This window comes from Oryctolagus cuniculus, chromosome 7 (genome assembly GCF_964237555.1).
Source record: "Oryctolagus cuniculus chromosome 7, mOryCun1.1, whole genome shotgun sequence".
Classification (NCBI taxonomy): domain Eukaryota; kingdom Metazoa; phylum Chordata; class Mammalia; order Lagomorpha; family Leporidae; genus Oryctolagus; species Oryctolagus cuniculus.
This window is the reverse complement of record NC_091438.1, coordinates 90,093,245-90,120,947: the sequence shown is the minus strand read 5'-3', so window position 1 is coordinate 90,120,947 and position 27,703 is coordinate 90,093,245. Positions and strand designations below refer to the sequence as shown.

The 27,703-nt window shown below is 38.4% G+C and overlaps 1 protein-coding gene and 1 long non-coding RNA gene across 3 annotated transcripts in view; one reads left to right on the top strand and one right to left on the bottom strand.

The window, feature by feature from the left end:
• ADGRL2 (adhesion G protein-coupled receptor L2) overlaps positions 1 to 27,703 on the top strand; it is a 695,256-nt gene that overhangs the window by 88,351 nt on the left and 579,202 nt on the right. The window lies entirely within an intron of this gene.
• Positions 1,828 to 23,942, bottom strand: LOC138850623 (uncharacterized). Its single transcript, XR_011390607.1, has 2 exons — positions 21,286 to 23,942; positions 1,828 to 13,024 (listed from the first exon to the last, which is right to left on the bottom strand). It is a non-coding gene; the product is annotated as an uncharacterized lncRNA (long non-coding RNA).

The following is a 27,703-nucleotide window of genomic DNA, read 5'->3' as shown; positions in this document are numbered from 1 at the left end:
AATTTTTAAATATAAATAATTCATGCTCATGAGGGGAAATTTCCAATTAGTACAGTTACAATGTGAAAAGTAAATGTCAGGGCTGGTGCTGTAGCATAGCAGGTTAAAGCGGCTGACTGCAGTGCTGGCAACCCTTATGGGCACTGGTTAGAGACCCAGCTGCTCCACTTCCAATCCACCTCACTGCTGTGGCCTGAGAAAGCTGTGGAAGATGGGCCAAGTGCTTGGGCCCTTGCACTCCCGTGTGGAGACCTGGAAGAAACTCCTGGCTCCTGGCTTCAGATCAGTTCAACTCCAGCTGTTTCAGCCATTTGGGGAGTAAATCAGTGGATGGAAGACTCTCTCTCTCTCTCTCTCTCTCTCTCTCTCCCTCCCTTCCCCTCCCTCCCTCCCTCCCTCTCTCTCTACCTTTGCCTCTCTGTAACTCTGCCTTTCAAATAAATAAATAAAATCTCAAAAAAAAGGTAAATGTCTTCCTGGTTTCATAAAAACTTCGACATACTCTATATTTTTTCAGAATTTTTCCATACCTAATCCAGCAGACTTGTATAGTTTTCCATAAACAGGGAATTACATGATACATTGTATGCTGCAATTTGATGTTCACATGTTTCTATATCAGTACATATTGATCTGCCATTTTTTACAACTACAAACTATTTCATTACATGAAAACAGCATAATTTATTTAACCAATTTACTATGGATGGATATTTATGATTTCATAACCTGTTTTCAATTGTTTTGCTATTACAAAAATGTTGCCACAAGTATCCCTTACGTGATCACTTTTAAATATATATGGGAGAAGCTTTGGCAGCTGCTATGTCATGTATTTTCTCAATTAAGAGAAAATTCAAGTATAAATACTCATGGAAATTTTTGAAACTTAAAGGAGATCTTCATGCTAAAATCCTAACTACTGAATTAGAAATTCACTTTAAGCTTTAGTTTGGCATATGCTGTTTTGAAGTATAACAGGCAATCAAGTTTGCTACCAAATGAAATAAATAAAGGCCTTTATCTGCAGCTCACAAAAATTGGTTCATGGATGCAGTAACTCACGTTCTTCCATGCTCAGGACTCTTTTTTTTTATCTTTTATTTAATGAATATAAATTTCCAAAGTACGACTCATGGGTTACAATGGCTTTCCCCCCCATACCGTCCCTCCCACCCACAACCCTCCCCTTTCCCACTCCCTCTCCCCTTCCATTCACATCAAGATTCATTTTCGATTATCTTAATATACAGAAGATCAGCTTAGTATACCTTAAGTAAGGATTTCAACAGTTTGTTCCCACACAGAAACATAAAGTGAAAAATAATAGATGATTTTTTTTAAATGATGATGAAATCAGATCAGACCTATTGTCATGTTTAATCCCAGCGAGAGTCAAGTTGATAAATAAAGAATTGATAATTTCTTTTTTTTTTTTTTTACAGATCAGTTTAGTGTACATTAAGTAAAGATTTCAATCGTTTGCACCCCCATAGAAACACAAAGTGAAATATACTGTTTGAGTACTCATTACAGCATTAAGCCTCAGTGTACAGCACATTAAGGACAGAGATCCTACATGAGGAGTAAGTGCACAGTGACTCCTGTTGTTGACTTTACAAATTGACACTCCTGTTTATGGCATCAGTAATCTCCCTATGCACCAGTCATGAGTTTCCAAGGCTATGGAAGCCCCTTGAGTTCTCCGACTCTTATCTTGTTTAGACAAGGTCATAGTCAAAGTGGAGGTTCTCTCCTCCCTTCAGAGAAAGGCACCTCCCTCTTTGAAGACCTGTTCTTTCCACTGGGATCTCACTCACAGAGATCTTTTTGCCAGAGTGTCTTGGCTTTCCATGCCTGAAATACTCTCATGGGCTTTTCAGCCAGATCCGAGTGCCTTTAGGGCTGATTCTGAGGCCAGAGTGCTGTTTAGGACATCCGCCATTCTATGAGTCTGCTGAGTATCTCACTTCCCATGTTGGATCACTCTCCCCTTTATTTATTCTATCGGTTAGTGTTAGCAGGTACTAGACTTGTTTATGTGCTCCCTTTGACTCTTAGTCCTTTCATTATGATCAATTGTGAACTGAAATTGATCACTTGGAATAGTGAGATGGCATTGGCACATGCCACCTTGATGGGATTGAATTGGAATCCCCTGGTATGTTTCCAACTCTACCAATTGGGGCTAGTCAGCCCGCATGCTCAGGACTCTTGAGAGAGAAGTGTGTTGTGGTCCTGTGCTTGTAGCACTTGCACCAGAAATGATCACGTTCCAACTAATTTCAACACAAGGTAGCAAGGGCTGTCACAGAAGAGCTGTCCAGGGTTCTTACTATTTTATTTATTCATTTCTGTTTATTTATTTATCTAACACCTACTTAGAGAAAGAAAGATCTCTCATCTGCTAGTTCACTCCCCAAATGTCTACAACAACTGGGCTTGGGCCAGGCCAACACCAGCAGCCCAGAACTCTATTCCTGTCTCCCACATGGGTGGAAGGGGCCCAAGCACTTGAGCCATTGTCTGCTGCCTTCCAGAGTACATTAGCAAGAAGCTGGGTTGGAAGCAGAGGAGCTGGGACTCAAACTAGAACTCTGATGTGGGATGCAGAAGTTTCACATAGCAGCCCAACCGAAGACACGACAATGCCTGTCCCAGATTCCACGATTTTAATGTAAACACTGCACGTGATGAAGTAGAACTGGGCCAATGAACGTAGTCATTCTCCATGCATTTTTAGCAACTGCTGTTTGCAGAAGAAAAAAAATTTAGCAAATAAGCTTCAGTTTTCATGTATAACACACTGATTTCCTATCTGTTGCTCACATCATTTTTCCTTCAAAATAAAGGCAGAATTTATCTAATATTGCCTCTTTAGCATGTCTTTCTCTCCATTATTTTTATGTACCTTTTCATGCAATAGAGGTTTATCCTTGTGGAAGTCTGTCTATAGTGAGTCTAGACTGACACCTGACAATTTAGCCACTTATATTCCACTCTGTTTTCAAACCTATGCAATATCAAATACAATTTAGTATCTTTCTGCAATTTGAAGATGCCTATATGGCTTCCTATTTTGGAGAAAAAGAAACTACCCAGGAGTGAGTATTTCACTGTGGTCAGTGAAGCCATGGAATGCATCTAAAATAATACAAATATGAATCACTACCACTAAAGCTTTACCATTGTGACAGGTACTATACTTACTGTGCTGCGTGCTTTATGTTTAACTACCCTGGCAATCATTATCCCCAACTTGCTCATGAAAAGCAAGAAGCATGGGAGAAGGTGCCACACAAACTCTTGCAATTTGCAACTAAAAGTCAATATTTAAATCCAGGTTTGTCTAATTCCATTGTCCAGGCTTTCGGCTTTCAAGTGTTCCACTCTACTACCTCTACAAGTGCAGGTTCTTTTCAACTGCAGATGGCACTGGTATCACTAGACTGTTGCATGAAAGTACCACAAGCATGCCTCTTATCCTTTACCCCATTCTGGTGCAGAGAGAGAAAGAGAGAGAGAGAGAGAGAGAGAGAGAGAGAGAGAGAGAAGGCAACCATTTCAGGGCTTAAGAAGAAGCCTCCTGCCTGGACACAATGAATAAAAATGAAGTTTATTTCAGGAGGAATATATTTGAGATATTTAAAGTTTTTACCTATCGTCCTATGTAGTTTTACTGCCTTAGGGTCTTTATGGATACTAAGTCTCATCTATTTTTACCAATTTCTGCTAAATTATGCTGGAAGAGCAAGCTAATGCTTACAAAGAAGCTAGCCTGACAGATAAAGCCCCAAGGAAGCTAAAAAAAATTTATCTATATTAGAGTAGTATTAGTCTAATCCCACATCCCAAAATGCCATACTTGGATTAACCAATCTCCATTAGATAAGCGGGATATAAATTAGCAATGGAAGACTTGGTCCAACCTCTCTGCTGGAAGCATATTATTAAGCGACCATGCCCAATAGTATTAGGGAGATACGTGTTTGACTATGATCTTGAAATCCAATGGGAAATAGAGTGCCAACTGGCAGAGTTTCTTTTTATTAGCTCAGCCTCTCTTTCTTATATAATGCTGTGGGGGTAAAGCCATGTATGTTTCATAAAGTCAGTCATCTCATAAAGACCATATCTATCACTGAGTTAGAAAGTCTTTCTAATATAATCTATCTCATCTCATTGGCTCATTATGTTTTTCTGAAAAAGAGACAAGTGTAGCTTTTTGTGTCCCATCCGTCGGAATCATGCTTCATTCCTCTTTCATTGTTTGTACACATTTTTTTTGATTGTCTGATAACATCTGCACATGGGAGTGTAAATTTCAACATTGTTGATGTTTCCAAATAGTTATAAGTTCCAGCTGTTTGTCCTTTTCTCTCCAATGGAGAGCTAGTGTTACAAAGGAAAAGAGGAAGAAAGAAAAAATAACTAGTTCCCCAGTCTCTCATTACAGAGGAGGTAAATTGTATTGTAAAAATCCGATTAGCAATTACATTTTTAATAAATCAGAAATTCTCAGCAAGCAATCTTTAAACATTCCCAGTTGCCTTTGTCATTTGAGGGTGGGGAGGAGTTTGGTGATTATAGCCTCTTTATGCAGAAATTTTAGATAGAATACAACACTCTGTGCCCAAAAAAAATCACATGCAGCATCCAAGAATATTTATAAAGTAAGCACCAATTATTTCATAGGTAAAGCCCTCAACAACTAGCCAGTTCCCGCTCCTATTTCTCCTAAATGCAAACCTATGCTGTCTTAATTTTGGTTCCAAAAGAAAAAAGATTCAATTCTGAAAGCTGCCTTTCCTTTTTTAATTTCTTGACTATAATTGTTTTAATTTAATAATGAGGAAGAAACACCAATAAGAGGCACACAAAAATCAAAGGTGGGAAGATGCAGCCCATTACATGTATCCATGATGTATGAACTTTATACAATCACCCCATCAGAGCATAATACTGACAAGGGCTGTAAAACATATGCATGAGGTTAATAAGCAAAGAACAGAGACTATACAATAAATGTCAACCAATCAATTAATAACTGAATGCTTACTGTGATGATACCATCATTTGGCTTATTTTGAGAGTTTTTGTAAGATAATTCTCCTTGATTCCTATGAAATTTTTCTCAGTCAGCTTCAAGAAATGACTTAGCTATCCATGATGTAATTAAACTTTAGCATCTTCTGCTACCTCACTCTGCATTCAGGGTTGCCTATTTTAGGGGAACACAAGCCACACGATTGGGCCTCATTTTAAACTTTTAGATCTAAAATGAAATAAACCCAAATGTGTATTCGGCTTAAATCCCTAGAAACATCCTCCACTTGAAGATAATCACTTGCTCAGCCAAAGAGAACAAATTATATGATAATCAGGCTTTCCCTTTACAGGATTAAAACCAATAATTGTAGGTTTGTGTGTCTGTTTTGGTTGTTTTATTTTTTGCTTTTTGTTTTTTTTTTTTTTTTGCTTGTTAATTTATTTATTTATTTTGCAGTTCCAATAGGAGTAAACTAAATGAATACTAATTGGCAAGGAAAGATTCAGTAGATAACACACCTTGCTTCAAAACAAATAGCCAAATTAATCTTTCTTCTTTCTCAAACACTAGTGAAATCTAGCCTCCCTCCCTCATTAAATGCAAAGATAGGTATCTCCCTACACAGACAGGTATCTGATGGGATCCTTGCTGTTTCTCTTAGCCCAGTGCTTGTCCCACGGAGTACGTCATACACACAAACAGACGGCACAGTGTCTTTGGGAACCTGAGGTCAGGAGGGAACATGCCACTCTGCCCGCCAGGCTCCCTAGCATGCCATTTCACCTGCTGGGTACAGAAACTGCTCTCCAAAGTTCAACAAAAAAAGGCCTCCTTGATGAATCACATCCTAGTTCCTGCACCAGGAGTCGCCGGGTGATGATTCCTTGATAACATATCAAGAGAACCCACCACAGAAAGGCGATGTCACTGCACCCTCACCCTTCCTGCTATACAATGTTCTAACCTGTAGGTTCTAACTATGGCTGGCTTGCTTTAATAATATTACAGAAAGGGACTCAAGACTACAAAAAAAAAATACTGAGAAAACAAACAAAAAATTCCTTTTGAGCTCCCTATCCTCCTTCAAAAGAAAATAATTCTTGTTTTTCTTAAGTTGATCTTATATTTTTCTATTGTTTCCAATTTTCTGGGAATTATCTTTTATCCATATTTTCTACTTGCAACAACCAAAAAACAGCACTGTCCACCGAGCTTTCTTATCCCCACAGTTTCCAACATTCTACACGTATATGCACCCAGCTTTATTTAAATTCACCACAGTCACCCTAAGTAGCCCATCCAAGGTCAAAAACTTCCATTTATTCATTTGATAAACATGAATGAGCAGCTCCCACATTCCATTGTACATGCCACAGAAAAAAGGTGAGGCCAACCAGAAACAACGCAAACCATCCTAGAGTTCTCAATAGAGTAGAGAAAACACTCATCTTAAATACTCATCTTCAATCACTTTCTTCATGCTTATTTATCTATTTTTATCTATTTGAAAGAGAACAACTGAGAGTAAGAGAGAGAGAAAGTGTGCTAGCTCACTGCTGGTTCACTCCCCAAATGCCCACAACAGCCAGGATTGGGCCAAACTGTAGCCAGGAGCCCAGAACTCCATCTGGGTTTCCCACATGAGTAGCAAGGATCCATGTCTGTGAGCCATCATCTGCTTCTACCCTGTGTGCACATTAGTAGCAAGCTGGATCAGAAGCAGAGGTAGCACTTGATCCCAGGAACACCAATGTTCCACGCAAAGGGATGCCAATGTTTCACGCAATGGCTTATTCACAATGCCCACTTCTAAACAATTGCTTTTTAGAATAAGTAATAAAAAATGACAAGTATAGAAAGGAAGTTTTGCTCCATTGAGAGATGATCTAACTGACACATCTGATCTCAAAGGAATCTTGGAAGATGACCCTGTTGAGATGACCTGATAATAAGCAATTCATCCCAAAACAGCAACAATAAAAACTAAAGGAACCATTGGAATTTGCATAACACTTTTTTCTTTAATTATAATACTCTTAGGTTCTCATATCAAAATCAATAAACATATACTCTTAGGAAGGAGAAATGAGCTTAAAAATCAGAGTTGCAAGGAAAAAAATGAACATTTACATATTTGCAGTTTAGGTGTTTTTATATTTTGTTCATTTACCCAACACTCTTTCCTAATTTGACAGAGAAAGATAGAAGTCAGCAAAGTCAGTATCTTTGACTTTTGTCAGAAAACCTGATTACAGTTTCTTCCTTGGTAGTTAAATGTTCATGGACAGACCTGGTACCTCACTCACTCACTCCTCAGCATGGTGAAGCTGTGACACCCAGAATGAGATGTACATAGTATAACATACCCCTATCCTTGCCACCCTCTGCTGCTTGTCTGATATTAGGCAAGTTATATCTACTTTGGGTTCTCAGTTACCTGTACTTCAAAATGAAAACAAAGATTTTTACCTTACAGAGCTCTTAGGAAACTTAAACAAGAATATTTTATGGTATGTACTTATATGGTGTTTTTTATATCCCAGACACTGTTCCATGAATCTTCCCATTATTTAATCAATTTGCCTTTGTTAAAAAAGTATCTATGAAGAATTTTTTTATGACTTTTGGTTATATTTTTACACATGTGTAGCTGGAAGAGCTTAGTTACCTGGAAGCCAAAGCCCAGATTCAAATCTAGAACTGACCCTTTAGCTACGCTACTCAGAGGCTTTGAATTCCCATGAATCACTGGGTGAAGTGCCTGGCAGGTTGGATGCATTTTAAAAGATCAATTATCATGCTATCCAGCTACCTGTCAATGCATGTTCAAATGAGCAGTCATTCCAAATTTCCCTAGACTAATACTGTTCCCAAGGTAGAGAAATAGACCTCCTCACCCTCTTCCTTCACTTCTTACTGTTTCATCAAAATTACCATTCTCTGTCCCTTCCTTCTTTTGTGTGCGTTCCCATTCATTCCCTCTAATGGAAAGATATACGACATCTCCTTATTTTTAAATTAATTACAACAGTAGATAATCAAGAGTATTATGTAATGCTGTGGACTTGTATGACAATATGATTTGAATATAAACCTAGCTTTAAGCAGATTCTAAAAACTGTGTTGACATTTTAAGACAATTTTCAGACATTCCTCGGTAGTGTTGAAATTCTAATACTTGGAATTAATCTTTTATGGTCTTCTCAACATGGAAATTACTATATTAGGTTATGCTACTGTATGTAAATTACACTAAATGTTATTATGTTTCCCTAACAAACCCTTTTAAAAAACATTTATTTTCTTTATTTGAAAGGCAAAGTTACAGAGAGAGAGGGAGAGATAGATCTTCCATCCACTGATTCACTCCTCAAATAGCTGCAATGACTAGGACTGGGTCAGACCAAAGCCAGGAGCCAGAAGCTACGTCTAGGCCTCCCACGTGGGTCGCAGAAGCACTAGGACTTGGGCCATCTTCTGCTGCTTTCCCAGGGCTTTATTGGAAGTGGAGAAGCCGGAACTCAAACTGGTGCCCATGTGGAATGCCAGCATTTCAGGCAGCTGCTTAATCCAATGCTGGCCCTTCTAACAAGCCTTTTTAGGCATATGCAAGTGTTTTCTGAGGAATGACTACTCTGTAACAGTGAGCACACTTTATTTCACTTTCTCAGTGAAAGGAAATTTCACAAAGATATCACTTATCCATTTCCACAAAGAAATTGGAAGAATGAAGCCTTTTTTGGTGTTTGCCAATGTTCCTGTATTAATTCAGAACTCGATGTACTTTTACACATTCAGGGAAATATCTGGGATAGTGAAATGTTTTTATATATATTAAACAAAATATGCAACATGTTCAAAACAAGAGAGACTATTTCATAAGGCCTTTTGTAACCTTCCAAAGAGTTATAAAAATCAATGAATAACCCCTTCCTCACCCCAGGAAAGTCATTGTGAAATCAAAATTATGGCATGTAAGGGAATTGTTCTGACATAAAATAATTTTATTTCACTTCCTTGTAGAATCCAACAAAATGCTATCTCCTCATGAAAAGTTATAATATTTTAGTCCTCTTGAAAATGCTTATAATTAAGATGAGGTTTCAAACACATATTTAATCTATTAGCACAAAAATTTCCCATCTCTATTGTAATTATCTTGAAAATGTTTGAGAAGAGAACATATATATATATGTGTATATATATATATATATATATATATATAAAACTTTCACCATGCATTAAGCTATTTTGAATAGTGCCCTCTTGACTGGGAAGAGACCAAGAGAAAGTGCACCCTTCACTCTGGTATGAAAGATTCAAGCTAGAGAAAGAAATGGCTTCCAGTGAAGTTTTTACATCATGGAATTATTTTATCAGTGGAAATCACAGACGCTCCGTGTTAAGAGCTTCACAATAGAATTTTCACCTTTCAAATACAATTTAGGTTTAACACTGTTTTGAGATAAGGTGTGAACGGAGTGACATCTTAGCAGCTTTTGAACTTTCGCCTTGAAGGACTAACTACACCGGAGCATAACCATGCCCATCTTGAGTTGCAGAAGTGGAACCGATTTTGCTAAAACATACACTGAAATATATGCTTCCTAAACAGGAACACCTGGTCAGACAGAAAGCCCCAAAGAGTCTTTGTTCCCAGGAGATTCCCCAACCCAGTTTTCTACCAGTGGAGAGGCATGGGTAAAACAGCTAAGGTCAGAGAGTCCAGCCTCTGGGCTCCTCTTTAAATAGACGTGCCTTTCTTAACTCTCCTCACTCTCCAGTTTTGAATACAATGCAATTTCAACTCTTGCTATCGATATTTTATTCTGTTAATTAAAAATAACAAATGACATTGTTGTCAGAGAGGAGTTTTGCTCTCAGGAGCGGATGCCACCAGAGCCTGGAAATCACTGACTTTGGGGAAAGCAGAACTCTGCTCCCCAATCAGCAACATCTGCAATATGAAAAGGGGCTCGAGAGGTTAAAACCAATTTAAGCTTGTCAGTCTCTAGGCAAATGCCGCAGACTTTTCAGAAACAGCTTGTGATGAGGGAGTGTTGCATGGAAATAAGCTCAACCAACCTTCCGGCTTGCATCATTGAGAATGTTGGAACCTTCCCATTTTTCAATGTAGGTATTATTGTTTCATTTTGTTTTGTTCCTGGCTACATTGGATTCGAGCTCCTTATCCTGTCTGGTGTCTCTTGAAGAAATGTGCATTTCTGTGAGCTACAACACCTCCCTCTTCCCCCCACCCCCGCCATTTCAAGAAATCTTCATGGAAGAGAAGTTCATTGCTACCATCTGTACTTGGTTTAGAAGAGCTTTGATTAATACGGACCACCCTCTTGTTCATTTGTTTGACATGTGGAAATATTTGTAATCTGTTCCTGGTGAGAGAAATTTCAGCAAGGACCTGGTTTGACTTTCAAACCCCACACTGCCAATGAAAACCAGCCTCCTGAATCCGGAGGTCAGTGGGGAACAAGCAAAGGTGTTTAATCCTCCCCTCCCCACTCCCCCAAACACCAACACCTGTTAGAAGTGAGGTTGAAACGATCCTGCTGGAACTCTGGGACAGAGACCCAATTCCATCCTGGAAGAGGCTCTGATGTATGGCGTATAATGAGAGCTGGAGACTGCCCACTGTTACACATCATTATCATTCAGATCATGAAAGGAAAGGAAATGGTTCAAGCAGATAACAGCTGTTTTTATTCTGCTTTTCAAAGATTCTCTTAAACAACCTGATCTCATGGCTTTTATTTAAGGGTGAACACCCAATTGTAAACACAGGAGAGATGCATTCTCATGATGTCAGTAATGAAAGCATGTATAAAGCAGCATGTGTATTCTGGAAAGCTAACTAACCATTAAAGCCAAGAAACATAGTCTGGCACAAATCTGATTATGTGTCCAAGAGGACTTGATGGTATGCACATAAGAAAATGTAATGAAACAGCAGGAAAGAGAAGAGAAGGGAGGCGGAGGAGCCCGAGGGTTGAGGGTGCAGTTTCATATCTGTGAGATGTTAACAAAATTAGAGAAAGGTAAGCCTGCCAAGATCACCTGAGAAAGGGGTTAGCATAGCAAGTGGAAAAGTAAGCTATTTCGTGTCTGCTTGCTCTGTGTTGTTTTACAGGATCCCTCACTGCATTTTTGCCCATCAGTTAGAGACAATATGGCTATTGCGCAAGACAAACACACACACACACACTCACAGGAAAAAGGAAGGAGCTGGCTTCCTTTTAGCAGGAGTTCAGATCTCATTTGGGGCGATGTACATCTATTGTGTTTGTGATTGCTGTGATCATTATCATAAGCATTAGGTGGAGACTGCTGGAGGAATGCAGCGCCACACATTACTCATCAGAATTCTGTAGAAATAAATTGTATGAAAGGGAATGTTGACAGGATAAGCCTTACACAAAACCGGTCTAAAGATATTTGTCATAATCGTTGGCTTTTGCAAAAATATAGCGAGAAAATAAGCACTCTGTCCTCAATCGATGCACTGTGAGAAAGCAATGCTCATTTTTTAACCATTTTCTTCTTTCAGTATAACAAGTGGGAGTCTTTATTAAAAGAGCCATTGTATTCATTAAAGTAGAAATAGATCGTTCCTTTACTGTACTTGATAATAAAAATTTTTCTGTCTGAGGAAAACATATGTATGTACATACATATAAAGTTTATACCTAATGTTGGCTTATAAACCACATAAATTAAAACATTAAGCCAAAAGATGAGTGCAACAAGCAGTTTAAAATTAAGAATCTGCTGTTCCTGTGCTTAGACTAGTGCTTTTAAAAAAAGTAGAAGACATAAAAATGTCAGCTCTATAGATTTGCTGCTAACAGATCCTTGTTCACCTGTGCATAAAATACAACTGCCCTCAAGGGTATGCACGTTACAAATGCAAATTAATCTTTTACCTGCCCAATGCACACACTATAACGGATTTAAAAACAGAACAATCTAAACTACTAAATACAAGATCGCTTCAGATATCTCTGCCAAAGGAAAACTGGACTGCATGATTTGGGGTCCTAAATCACAGCTAGATTTTCTGTTCTCAGATGCCCATCAGTGCATGTGGAAGGGGCCAATGAAATAAAGTAGCAACAGCTTGTACCAATACATGACTTTCTATTTCTTTAAATCAAATAGGAAATAATGTGGAGGCTTAAGCGGTTTTGAAGTGGCCTTTCCAGGTCTACTAGGAACAGTGATCAGATAGAAGTGTCAAATTTTTTCATCAGTCTGAAAAATACTGGTTCCGTGGACTTGTGTTAAAATATAGCAGTTACACACACACACACACAGACTTACACACGCCTAATAACTTCAACCAATATTCTGTCTATTATTGATTGTGGCTTCATGAATGTCCCAGGTGGTGAATTACCTGAACTCCAAACCTTTTTTCTTTCCCCTTCAGTATCTGTGTGGTATGTTTTACCCCATGCTCACTGATGTATCTGCTACTAAAATACAAGTAAATGTACATAAGAGGTAAAGAAGAAACCCGCAAAAAGCTGACATATTCATACCAGTTAGCTGCTCTACAAGTCTGATAAATACATGGTCTTAAATAATGGACTGCAGTAAGTATGTGGAATCTGTGACTATATCCTGAAACACGGTATATATTAGGTAGTGAGGGTAGACCCAGGATACGGCTCCAAAATCCAGAGAAATCTCTTCTATTTATGACACATTAGATAGTCACATGGCTATGAAACAGAAATTTGGATGCCAAATGAATTCCAAGTTTGGAGGCTGAGTGCCAAGTTACTTCAAACATCTGTGAAGTGAAAACACCCCTGCACCAAGGCGTGCTACTGTGTTGGAAACAGGTCCTGATCATGTTCCTGCTTTAGATGAAGTCCGTCTCTTCTGATGAGAGCAGGTGTGCTAATGACAGCGAATCTTCATTAATCAAATCACAAATGGACACCTTTCTCTTCTCTTGCAAATCCAAGCAAATAGAATTACAACTTCTTAACATCTCAAAAAAAGAATCTTGCAGTTTGTTAGGAGGAAAAGATAGATTTCACACACACACACACACACCCCCCCCCGCCAGGATTCACATAATCCGAAATCAAGACAGCAGAGCCACTTTGAAAAATCTGCCCCTTTAGCCGCTGCCTTTGGTATATTAATGACTACAAGATGTTCAGTGCATATTTGAGCAGTAAGAGAAACCTGCTTCCCAGAGGGAGAAAGAAACTGGGAACAGACCCAGAGGAACAATAAGTTAGTGGACTGGTCTGAGGAACTCTGCATATCGGCACGTTCCAAAGCTTAGACTACGGCATGATCTTTACATGAAAGTCAGCACAAACCTTTTCTATCATTCCGGCTTCTAGAACATGACTATTTTTCATAAGCAGGTATTTTTTCTTGCATTGGAATTCATTGCACTATGCTAACAATTAGCCTTCTGCCATTCCATTTTTTTTTTTTCCCCTTTCTGTCCTAGACATAAAGTGTTGTACCAGCCAGCTAAAGAAATGTGAAAAAAGAGGATAGAGAGGATATTTGTATCTGAGTCTTTGCTTTGAATTCCGGTTCCTCTTTAAAGGATGGGGTGAAACAAAAATGTTCTGTTTGCATGGTGCTCATTCTGACTTTGAAGAGCATGTTCACCTGGGGTGCCATTCTTTCCTAAGTTTACTTTTCTTTCAATTGTCTCACCTTTTCTCCACACATCCATGATGCAGATTAGCTCTGCCCTCCAGGCCCCAGGCATCAAAGGAATTAGGTCAGACCCGGAAGAAATCAGGTTGCAGGAAAGAAAAAAATAAAATAAAATAAAATAAAATAGAAGCTTTGCCAGCCTGGAACTTCTGTACTCCTTCAGGCAGGTTAACGAGCCCTGGCTTTAGATGTAACAGTATTAAGTAATTGGTATGTGGGAGAAAAGCTGTCAAGATGTTCGGGAGACCAGAGATGTTAATGGTATTAGCAACATGATGATATGTTGAATTTATTTAAATCCGATCTGTATATACTGCTTGAGTAGGCTAGGTTCTCAGCCTTAAAACAATATTTGCAATTAAAAAATAATTCCTGGAAAAAGATCTTGGGTAATATCTGTTTTCATATAATTTAGGGTTTTTTTAAGTCATTTTTGTATTTGTTTTCCACTCAAGATTAGTGGTCTTTTAAGGCATATATTATTTATACACAGAAAATTCATTTTGTGTTGGCATACTTAATACTTATTTACTCAAATAGCATTATGTTATCTCCTTCTGGGTTATTCTAAGGACAAAAAATATATATAGAGAGAGTGATTTTATTAGAAAATGTTCATGCTTAGTTCATTCTCCAGATGACCATTTTAGTTGCCATTATTACTGCTCCAAAATGATTGGAGGAGCAATTCAACTTCAACCTATCACATTATCCAAGGGCATTCTATGAATAGCTGCAACCCAGAGCAAGTTCTGGCAAAGATGCAAAGGAAGGCTATCAAAGTCAGCAATAACATTCAAGAGTGCTTTGCAGAGCTGGCGAAGGCAGACAAGAATATTTAGAAGTGATCTCTCGAACCATACGAAGCATTTGGGAAATGATATTTTCACAGTCCTTGGGTTAGACATCATGTATTTTCTTAGTATTTTAATAAGGGCTTTTTTGTTGTGTATTGAAACAAACCTTTTGGCAATGCCAGTCATATTTACACGTACCATCCCATTTAACACTCCCAGCAGCCCCAGGAGGGAGGTATCAGTCTAATTGGCATCCCCATTTATGGAAAGATGCCATGGCAAAGACATCAAGCAACTTGCTAAATGCTTACAAGTCAGAAGGTAACAAAGATAGAATTTGAACCCAGGGCATCTGAATGAATTTCTTGGGTTTTTTTTTTTTGGTTTTGTTTTTTTTTTTTTTTTTCTGTCTTGGGCAGCAAACAGTTTTAACAAAGATAATATCTCTAGCTTCTGAATTTATTAAATCTGAGTTCATGATAGTTCTCAAACACCTCAACAAAAGATGGTAACGATTATCTATGATCTTTACCAATAAGATTATTTTAGCCAAAGAAAAATCTCATCCCATTTAACATATATTGAGAAATTATTGTATGTCTGATAGACATCTATTTTTCATGTATAAATTCATTTAATACTCACTAAACTAAAAAGAGCATACTATTATTATACCCAATTTGAAGAAAGGCAAAATGTGACAGAAGGAAGGTCAGTATTTTTCCCAAGCTTTCAGATAGAAAGAGTAAGTCAGGATTCAGACCTAGGGATTCTACTTGCAGAAGCAGTGCATATAACCACTAAGTTCCATGGCCTCCTCCAAGTCATTGTTAACGGACTCATTGTATCATGCTATGGCTAACGAAGTGGAGTTTTGTTAAGTGATTATCTTGTGGATATAAATGAATGCAATTATTAAGGACACATTTTGCATGACATGTCTTTTTGTCTAGAATCATCTTTCCTCTTCACCATCTGCCTAATTCTTATTAATTAATGTTAGCCTTCCCTGATATGCAGGTCTATTTTATAAGCCTTTCTACCCTCATACAGAAGTGCTCTCATATCCTCTATCACACTGTTTTGCACTGATAGACGTAACTGTCTCTCCAGTTGGATTACAAGCCTTTTGGGAGAAGTGACTCACTCCATCTTCTACATCACTAGTGATAATGCTCTTCATGAAGCTGCCACCCCAAAAAAAGGATTATATTTATGAGTGAATGAAAGAATAAAATGATTTATAAATACTTGGTTGAGATAGATGAATGATTAGATGGCTGAGTGGAAATCTAAAAGAATAAGTATACATATACATATAGGAAATCGATGAGTCAGTCCAATGGATGTGCCAGGTATATATGGACATAACTTTCAAGATATATTTCTAAAAGAGAAGCAGTTTTAATCCAATCATTTTCCTACCTTATTGTTAAATACCATTCTTTTCTCTATTGTTTCCTTTTAATGGACATTAATGATGACTCAGCAAGCTTGAGATTAAATTTGATCTTGGAAATCTCCACTCTTTTGTTATATATGTATCAAGGCTTTTGAGCATGCTATCACTCCTGTTAAGGGAAAGGGAGCATTGTGTGCCCTACTTACCTCTAGACAGGGGAGCAGCATTGCATTCCTGGCTCTCTTGATGGAACCTTCCACTTTCCCTAGCCATTTCCCTGGCAGGTGCAACCTAAGTGTTGGCCTCTATTACCCCTACTAGATTTAGCAGTGAAAGCAGCATGAAATCCTCAACCTACTGCCGAGTATGAATTTCGACACCAGAATATACATATGATTCTGGTCCTACAGAGCAGACCACATAATATTCCTAACAATTGAATATTATGTCCATTCCAAGCATCAGATTATATTTACCTAACCTGGCAGAATATGGCAAAAATGATGCTTTTTTTTCAATTGTCCCAAAAATTTTAAAAAATGAAGATTGTAGGATACCATTATGGAGGCCTTTATGAAACAGTTTATGAATATAATACTCTGCTAACAATATAATACTAGAGCAATAAGGTTTTATGAAAGATCTTGGGTTGTTTTAAACAGAAAAAAGTATTTACTGCTGTCATAGTTGCTTTGGACAATTACTCATCAAAGTTTAAAATTGGCTTTTTTACTTGAAGTCAGAAGTTCGCTGATTTTTGACAAGAAAGGGAATTTACTGAATTTCCTTCTGCTCTATCAGATAGCGTCTGATTCTTGATGCAACAGGCTAATTATTTTCCACAGAGGTACATTTTGTCATTCTTTTCTTCATCAGATAGACAGGGTCCACAGAGTGCCCAGCACAGGGCTAATCACACACAGTGCAATGAATTTCCCGGCCAGTGTTTAAATATCTTACTTCCCACTTGCTATGTTTTTGTCTCCAGGGACCAAGTGTTTATGACTGTGGACCACATACACAAGGTAGTCCGTTAAAATCTCCAAGCCAAATGACACTGGGGTAAAATGCACTTGCGTGTGAATAGACTTCACTAGCCATTGTGGTCCCCCAGATTGCATGGGGCTGAGAGACTTGAGTCTGTGAAAGAACACAAATTTTCAAATGATTGTTTGTTGTCACTGATGATGGCATGAGGGTGCCTGGGCTCTTTCCATCTCCTGAGTACATAAATTAGAAAATATGCAAGAATCTCTTTGATTCTTGTTTAATTTTGTTTAGTCAGTTGAATACATGTTTGTAAAATGTAGGAACCTCTATAATGTATGTATTATATATATGTAACTAATTATGCATGTATGTACATAAGCTATATATTTATGTATATATATATATATATTTAAGCTAGGACACTACATCAGCTATGAAAGTGTACCAAAACCTATTTCGGACGCAAACAGCAAGGAGCATGGGGCTGAGAGGGGAGCAGCCACACTGTCACTAAGCGTGACGTGTCTGTCAAAGTGGCCTGAAGTTCCGTGGATCAGTGTACACCAATCATCACAACTTTCAAAGGCTGCCAACATAAACTTTTAGAGCAAATTAGAAATTACATGTTGGAAAATGTGGGTTACCAAGGCATTCTTCACCCCTGGCTCGCCTCTCGGAGCCGGCTCATATTCTTGCGCCTCTCATTGGGCTGCTTTGAAAACACACTTCCCCTTTCTCTGCAGTTTCAGGGTAGAACAGGTCCCTTTCACTCCTGGAGACGGTAAATCACAGTTTGTGTGGTGGTTCTCAGAAGACACTTAAAGGACTGAATTGGATGCTCCACACAGCATCCTTGCCAAAAGAGTTCGGAAATGACTTCCAGCTTCCCACAGTAATAAAATGGCACTGTTTGGCATCTTTAAGGTAATAAAAGTGAATTTTTTTCCATTCTAGCAAATGAGAAGAGAGGCCTGGTTGTTTTAAAAAACTGATTAAAATTCATGTGTTTTCCTCAAATTATGGAGCGTGATACGAGCGCACTTAGGCGACCTCGAGACCACCTCTTATACGTGCGGCTCCCTGGGGGGAAACAGGCTGTGGGCAGAAGGGAGACTGGAAGCACCGCCAGGTGCCGTCAGCACTGCGGCTGTGATCGATAGGTGGCGCTCTTCCCTCTGAGTCAGTGTCAAGGAATCCCTGTGCTCTTTGGAGGATAGTTTGCTTTGCTTGAAGGAAACGTTTTGGATGTTCATCAGTGTCTCTGGCACTGTTAAGCGGCTGCTGAGTCTGATCGCAGACGCTGGCTGTGTTTTGGTGATGGGAAACACTTCCTTTAAGAAGGAAGCTGTGTAAGGCATTATAGTCATTTGTATACAAGACTTTAAAATTCGGTTTCACTCTCACGATTTCAAAGGAAAATCTTTGGCCATTCCTGTTTGACTCACAGGGTCTGGGAGGAAGTTTGATCGTCTTCCATTTCCCATCTGGTCATTCAAAAGGCACCTGCATCCCTGTGATTTCCCCTAGACTACACAATGCCACCAAGGGACAACAAACATTTTAGAGAAACCCACCTTTCAGAAAAGGAACTTAAACATTTAGAAGCTTGTCAACCAAAGGCAGGGGAAAATAGCTTTGTTTCAACTGAACCAGACACGGAAATCATACCTGCATTAACCAGAAAGGACAAGACTGATACTTTTTACCTAGGGTCCAACCCGCATTTGTCTTTCTTTATGTGCTGCAATTAGAAGGTTATTACAAGCAAATTAGTAGTATTACAGAAGAATTTTTAATGACTTGCTGATTTCAACTGTTGGCAAATACCCTCATCTACTCATCACGTTCTTAATTAAGAGACACCAATGTGTGTGTCCATGTAATCCCTTTGTTAAAATTATACAATAGCAGCCTCCACTCATTGGAGGCTGGTCCATTAATTAGGTAGATGAAACTTTTAAAGATGTTTCCAAGATGATTACACAAAAAGCAGGATGTGGACACACCCGGTTTAACAATAGTGGGGTGGGAGGGCTCTGTAACAAAAGATGTGATAAAAGGAAGAGGAAATATCACTGCAGTTCATAATGATGGTCTGTACACACTTGAGTGCATGTTTATGAAGCCTAGGACAGCTCAGTTCAACAAAGAGAGAATTAGATGTAAATGCTAATGCCTTTTGTTCACAAATACTCCCGGTGAGTATGACCCAAATCAGAGCCTCCGACTCCGGGTGGGTAACCATCTGTGATAAAATGCAGAGAATTTCCTTCTGGGCTAGTCCTGAAATACCGCTGGAGGCAGCATTCTTGCAGCTAGTCCCCCGACCTTCACCTTCAAGCACCGTTATTTACCTATTAAATTATGTGGTCTTCAAGCAGACTCAAGAAAGAGATTGAAGAATAAAAGGTGTAGGCGCTGAAAACTTCTCATCATCCATAAATCGTGACATACTGTATTTATAGACCTATATTTGGCCTTATTCTTTTATAATATAATTAACTCATTTTCTCAATACTTTAAGTTTTTCAAAACCAGGGACCACATCTTATATTTAACTATGCATAAAATAGTTAATAAAATTATTTGTTGAATCAATTAATAAATGAATAAACCTGTGAAAATGACTGTCTCACTTTCCTCATTGCTAAAACAGAAGTAATTTTACTTTTAGCAAATGTGTAAGAGTAAAAACATTCATATTCTTGATTTTTTTTAAATGCAAGAAATTTAGTCCTAAATATAGAAACTGTACTATGCATATTCTAAATTGCTTTCCTGCTTAAAAAAATTAAAGGTAGAAAAATATATACTGATGATAGCATATTCAACATTTCTGTCGCTTGTATTAGCAGGGATTTGCTGAAGAGCTTATGGTTATACATAAACTTGTCTCCCACTTGCTACCTCATCTGAAACTTAACCTAAAATCATCTATTTATCTTCTCTTGTTCCAAGTATTATTGAATATAAGTAGGAGACAAAACAACTAGTTTCCTTTGAACATTTCTAATTGTAATTGCCTATTCTAACATGCATATTTTGCATCCAAATGATATTTGCATTCATGGAATTGAAAAAATTTCACTTATCTACTCATTTAACATGTAGTGGTTGAATGTTCATCATGTACAAGGCAATCGACTAAATGCGGAGATGCAACAGAAAGCACTCTGTATCTCTTTAGTCTACATGTTCAGAGTTATCTAATTCTGCCAGTTTACTTTGATTTGGTCAATGGTCCTAAATGATCATTTAGGATGAAGATTTCCTTAAGAGAGTCATTCTGAAAGTTGTCCATTCTTAAGAACCATCTGTGACTGTGTTTGTAGTAAAACGGGTTCTGAATTTAATTCCCCTGGAATCAGGCAATGTAGGTCTGGCATGGATCCCAGGAATTTGCAGCATTTCTAACAAGTTTCCCAGGTAATTCACAGGCAAGCAATCCTCCAAACATGAATTAAGAATCACTGCCTTACAAGTTAAAGAGATTTTTCCTTTCATGACGTGCTGCACTCTAGGTACAACCAACACCTTCTTCTACTCCATTGTTTTTGCCCATAAAGTACAATTTAGATTTTCCTGAATTGCATTTTATAATTACAACAAAATGTTATGTCCCATAGGGAGTATATGAGCATATTTTTAAAACCCTCTGGGAGCCCGCACTGTGGCGCAGCAGGTAAAAGCCCTGGCCTGCAGCGCCAGCATCCCATATGGGCGCCAGTTCGAGTCTCAGCTGCTCTACTTCTGATCCAGCTCTGATCTATGGCCTGGGAAAGCAGTGGAGAATGGCCCAAGTGCTTGAGCCCTGACACTCATGTGGGGGACTCAGATAAAGCTCGTGGCTCCTGGCTCCTGGCTCCTGGCTCCTGGCTTCGGATCAGCTCAGCTCTTGCCTTTGTAGACATCTGGGAATGTCAACCAGTGGATGGAAGACCTCTCTCTCTGTCTCTACCTCTCTCTGTAACTCAGTCTTTCAAACAAATAAAATAAATTTTTTAAAAAATCTTTCTGAAAGGGATGGGATATATGAAAAGGACTAAATATAATTTGTTTTTTAAAAATTCACATTTTCATCAGAAAAATAATTACTCTTGTGAAATTATAAGTTCATAAATCATTAGATAAAAATTCATGGATTTTTTTATCATTAACCTTATCATCATTGTAGAAAATGGTAATCAAAAATCTCCAGTAGGCACTTTTCTTTCTTTTCTCTTTGGTAGTTTTCACTTCAAAATATTCCATTGGATCCTAAGGAGTTTTTCCTATAACTTCACAAGAGGATAAGAGAAGTGAGATTCATTTATTCCCTATATCAATAATAACCTTACCTCAACTTCCCCGAATGGATTGTTCCTCTATACATCCTTTCAGCAATATACCACCATGTTGTTGGGACTCAGAAGATAATACCCCAAAGTATGATGCTTTGGTACTCTGAGTATTTTAGACTGAAGAACATTGAAAGGGCCTCAGGTGCAAAAATCTCCTTTTGACTGTCTCCTGTCCTTCTTTTTTCCTTCTCTCCCCAAAGGCAGGCCACAGAAACCAGAATTCCTCTTCTCACAGGGGAGTCATAGAATCTAGAATCCAAAGCCAGTCATAAGATGTAGACACGTGACTCTAAACTTCCACCACTAGCCCAAGAGCTATCTAGGAGGAACTTCTTTGACCAACCTTGTCTGACGGACAGCGGGTGGTAAGATCCCATTACAGGGGAGTCCCGCCCTTGCCCAGAAGGAAGAAAGGCCAAGCAAGGAGGCCAAGAAGCTTCAGAACAGATCAGCCCTTGCCAGGCTCCGCTTAGCAGTCTGCAACGTTAGGTCACACCTTTTGTCAACTCACACCCCTACCCAGCCTTTCATTCTTCATGCATCCTAACCAAAAAAATAGACAGTGTGCCTGGGGTCTTCAGGTCTTGATTTCTGCAGCCTCCCATGTTACATAAAACTTTGACTGATAAATTTGTTTTGCTTTCATCTTGTTAACCTGTCTTTTGTTACAGGAGTGTCAGTCATGACCCTTTTGATGGGTGAGAAAAGTTATCACACCTTTCTCTCCCTACAATGTCAGACGTTAAGACCACAGTACCGTTATTTAAGGTCTGAGCAGATATAAAATCTGAGACTAGATTTGAGTTATTGTATTAGGGTCTGCATTTCTCCCACAGAAATGGTGTCTTGCTGTTTCATAATCCGAGTTCTAGACATGGTCTTCTTCCTTCTAAATTTTAATAATCATTTCTTTAAGAAGACGGTACATTTCTAATCTTTTCTAATTTGAATATTATCATTGTACAATCTGCCAAAATTCTTTTTCAAATAGTAGCCCTCAAGCAGTATTAGAAGATTTCCATTGATATTAATCTCAACTGTCACCTGCAGTCAAAGGTGGCACCATTTAGACACTTTCTTTATATGGCACTATCATTTCTGCTCTTATTGTTTTGTTAAAAAAATTCACTTTAAGAGGCTCACTTGAAAACAGCTTGTGGTCATAGTAAATTGTGGAATGTTCACTTTCATTGAGTGAACTACATTCACCTGAATAATCTAGCTCACTTAACACGGAAATCTATTCTACCTATTCTTGAAAACCTAGTGTCTATTGACAACTGCCAAATTTACATATACTAAGGCCAGCCAAAAGGGAATGAACCAACCATCTATCCCTCTAAAAACAAATGAAAAGGAACAATTTTTATTTTCAATGCCTTAAAAGCATGAAAGAATTTGAAACTGTTTTTAAACATACATTTCTACATGATACTAGGCCCTTGGGCCTGGAAACAATTATAACAAAATTTTCTGAAACCCCCCCCCCACTGCTTCTGTGGTGGCATTTCTGCAATGTTTCAAATTAAAACTCCTATAAATCATGGAATCAGGCAAACAGAGAAATAAAAAATCTAATAAAATACTTGTCTGTATTTAGACTGAAGGAATGAATTTAAATCAGATTCCAAATCAAACTCTCTGCTTGTTGAGGTTGATACATTAATAGCTGATTCCCAATTTACAGCAATTTATATAAAGAAATCTATATTAAAGTTGAATGTGTATTTGGATCATTCCTTTTGAAATGAAATCATGGTAATTTTGCTCAATTCTCTACATGAGTGTATCCATTTTCTCACATGGAGAACTGTTAGATACTGCAAGTAAACACATAGCTGAAAGTTTTTGCTCCACGAATAACCATGATGCTGAGGATCCAGTACAATGGCAGGCCAGAGGTAGAACTCAGACTCGAAAGTGGACACAGGAACTTGCTATCAGTAATTTTGCAATGGGAAAATGTAAGGTGCAGCACGTTTACACCCACGACTGTTTTGCCAGTAACCTCACCCAGAAAATCTTCATCTTTTGAAATATCATAATTGTATAATTATAAATATGTGCAAATTATCTACCAACTGAATGAAAACTCCAAAATACTTAGCACCATCAAAGTTTGGAAAATTCAGAAAATCTCTCTAGGACAGGGTTTTCAGCTGATACATGGAGCTAAATACAAATGTCTTTGTGCCATGGATAAAGCTTTAAAAAAAAAATCTCCCAATCTGAAATGCTTTAAAAAAAAAACAGGCTGGCCCTGCCTTTAGGAATGAAAAATGCTGGAATGAAGGAGGAGGGACCTATGCAGTAGTTCCAGCCCATCTAATCCCATCAGACTGGACACCTCCAAGTATGTTTCTCACAGTGAAAACAGCTGGACCAACTGCTTTCTCTGTCTTTTAGGAATATATTGTTGGAAAAGAAAGACATCCTGGCCCAGTATGAGCAGTCAGGGGCTTAGATAGAATCATGACTAGGCAACAGTTGTTGTCCGGAGGGCATGTAAATATAATGAAAGTTCATAATCCTTTTCTTTCCTTGCAAATCCTAATTTACAGATGTTAGAATTTTAACCAAAAACAAGAACAGAAAAAGAAGAGTCGACCTAGCCTGCAATCTGCTTTCCAGTCAGTCAGCAGTCAATGCCAAAGTGAAACCGGGTCACTGAAGTAGGAAACACTGCTGATAGGGAAACGTACATTTATATTTTTTTCACTTTTATTTAATAAATATAATTTTCCAAAGTACAACTTTTGGATTACAGTGGCTTTTTCCCCTCATAACCTCCCTCCCACCTGCAACCCTCCCATCTCCCGCTCCCTCTCCCATCCCATTCACATCAAGATTCATTTTCAATTCTCTTTATAGAAGATCAATTTAGTACGTACTAAGTAAAGATTTCAACAGTTTGCACCCACACAGAAACACAAAGTATAAAGTACTGTTTGAGTACTAGTTATACCGTTAATTCACATAATACAACAAATTAAGGACAGAGATCCTACAAGGAGAGTAAGTGCATAGTGACTACTGTTGTTGATTTAACAATTGACACTCTTGTTCATGGCATCAGTAATCTCCCTAGGCTCTTGTCATGAGTTGCCAAAGCTATGGAAGCCTTTTGGGTTCACAGACTCTGATCATATTTAGACAAGGTCATAGTCAAAGTGGAAGTTCTCTCCTCCCTTCAGAGAAAGGTACCTCCTTCTTTGATGGCCCGTTCTTTCTGCTGAGATCTCATCACAGAGATCTTTCATTTAGGTTTTTTTGGTTGGTTGGTTGGTTGGTTTTTTTGACAGAGTGTCTTGGATTTCCATACCTGAAATACTCTCATGGGTTTTTTAGCCAGATCCGAATGCCTTAAGGGCTGATTCTAATAGGGAAAATATGCATTTAAAGCATTCTACTTCATCATATTAATGCCACAATCCTCATCAGCATGTTGAATACCATTCTCTCCAAAAGAGTTCATCTCATTAGATGTCTGTCTTGTAGGCCTTTAGCTTTTAGTGAGGCTTTTTATTTTAAGCAGTTCATCTGTCTGTCCATCCATCTAAACATCTATATCTCTAAAGCCACCTAGATAGCTTCTTACTGAAACAGCCCCCATACTAGTGAAGTCACATAGAAATTACAAGAAAATAAGTTTCTCACCTGGGGTTGAAAGCAGGGACACCTCTACCCTTTGAATTGATTTCAACTAGGTATGACTTTCCATGTGCTTTCTGAATTTCCTGCATGTTCTTTCGCTAATGAGACGAAGTGCGTTGTTTGGTCCTCCACAGCTGCAGAGTGATGTTCATATAAGGAGTTTTGATTTGAAAATCTTTATCTGGCATAATTATACATTCTGTCCAAGACTCCACTGACGGGAAGTAATGTTTCTCCCCCTCAGTTGTCGTGCTTAGGGGAAAGGCCAGAGAAGCCCAGGAGCTAAAGCTACAGAAGAAGCTCTCCCAGGTCGTTGGTGGGAAGTTCAATGTTATTGCATCCCTAACAGCAGCTGCTTCTGTTTGAACTCAGGGTTATGAGAGATGAACTACATTAAATGGTAAATCATTAAGTATCAGCTGAGTAAAAGCACTGTGGTGCATTTTCCTGCTTAAATCACCAACATCTGTCTTCTCACATGCAAAGAGTTGCTCTTTACCATCATGCAGTGAAGCACTGACAGAAGGGCCAAGACTAAAACCACACAAAAAACCTCAAATAGCGTCTTTTGGGCTTGCAGTTGGTGAGTAAATGAACATCAGCAAATATTCAGCTGTGGAACCAAAGCACAACATTGCATTTAACACAGCTATAAAATATTTAGGAATGCATAATCCCTTTAGAGCCTCATTTTTTCCCTCCTATTATGTGTTTATTCTTCAGGAAAAGAAAAACAACTGTTTAAATTATGTCCACGTAATACCTTAGATTTATTGCAAAGCCTACAATTTGCTGGTTTCCTTTTACTATTGATCCTCCTCTTACTTATGGGGATGTGAACATCATAACTGGAAATAAGGCTTGAACTGATTCAAAACTAAAATCGTGTAGTAATGGATGCCTAAGGTAGGGTTTCAGGACTGTTACAAACATTAGTCTCTTCTCATCTACTTGAGTTAGGCAGCAAAATAATCTCAGATGGCAATTATGGCAATAAAAACCCTCTCCCTGCATGGCTGATTTATAGCAGTGTACTCATCACGGCAAATAGCTACAAGACGGTGGTCTTTATCTCAGTGCTGCACGGGCTTTCGTGGCACTTTGATGCACTGTGGGTTTGTCTTGTCCACACCACTGTTCGTGCTGTCATCGCTATGTCCTCCTGGACACCAGCAGCACGGGATGATGCTGATGCTGGGGGTGGGAGGATGCAGTGGTAACCACAGAGCAGCTCGACCACGTTCTTTTCACCTGCAATGGAAGAGCAAGTGAAAATCTACAATTCACTTTTAGGTTTCCAATTAGGCATCTTGCTCTCGTGTCAGACTTCAGGAGTTGCTACCTTCAAAATTCAAGGAGAAAAACATAGAACTTAATCACGCAGGTTATGTTCTCCCAGTCGTTTTTGTGGCACGCTTATTTTGAAAATGTGATCCTTTCACATCAGTGCCGTACTTGTCTCCACTGGGAGCATATTCCTTTCTGTAAACTATAGAAAGATTTATAAAACCTTCTTGATAGTTTTACTCACAGACTCATTCCACCCATCAAACAAAAGAAGGACTTTTCCTTTCATTTCTGTTAAAGTGAATCCTAAAATTATCTTTATATAAAAAAATGGAACTTTCAGGGAAAATCATTCACTAACATTCTACTTGATTACAGACATACTGGAATCCTTTGAAAGAGCACATCTTTTTACACCTCTCAAAGCTCTTTTTTGATGGGAATTGTTTTATTTTAAGAGGTATAAAGATGTGTTCCATTATGCAAACAAATGTATTTTCCATTGTCTTATTAATTAGCACCTGCATCCAATAGTAACATTGTAGAAGTTTTCATATGCACAAAATCATATGAATGTTTAGGGAAGAACAAGTATTTTCTTGAAGAAATTATAAGAATCTAGAAAATCATTTTATCATGTGACCTTGCGAGAATTCCTAGCTGTGCCACCATTTTCTCTTCATATACAGGGAGTTATAATGCCTATTTCACACATATGAGAATAAAATCAAGTTAAATAATACATATAAAGTACTTATCATAATGCCCAGTTATTTAAGCTCTTAGAATATGTGAAACGTTGGTTTTGTCTCCAAATGCATGTAATGTCCTTCAACTCCATACTATGCCATGAATCACGTTTCCTGCAGCCTCTGCCTGTCCCCTGCCCATCCGTGCTGTCACTCACTAAAAAGACTCCTCTTCATAGCTTCCCAGTCCGTGTGCTTTATCCGCTGGAAGTCTTTCAGAGACTAGCCAGTGAGACCAACTTGCAAGTATATTTACAGAAAACATATACAGCATGTGCTTACCTCTTCTGGGACGTGAATAGACAAGTAGAAAATATCAGAGTGTCATGTTTTAGGAAAAATATGTATCTTCAGGAACTGCGGGACATGATTTTGCTAACACGAGAAAGGGAAGACAATGATTTTGACAAAACAAATTTTTTCAAAGAAGGAGGTACCTTTCTCTGAAGGGAGGAGAGAACCTCCACTTTGACTATGACCTTGTCTAAACAAGATAAGAGTCGGAGAACTCAAGGGGCTTCCATAGCCTTGGAAACTCATGACTGGAGCATAGGGAGATTACTGATGCCATAAACAGGAGTGTCAATTTGTAAAGTCAACAACAGGAGTCACTGTGCACTTACTCTCCTTGTAGGATCTCTGTCCTTAATTTGTTGTATTATGTGAATTAACGGTATAACTAGTACTCAAACAGTACTTTATACTTTGTGTTTCTGTGTGGGTGC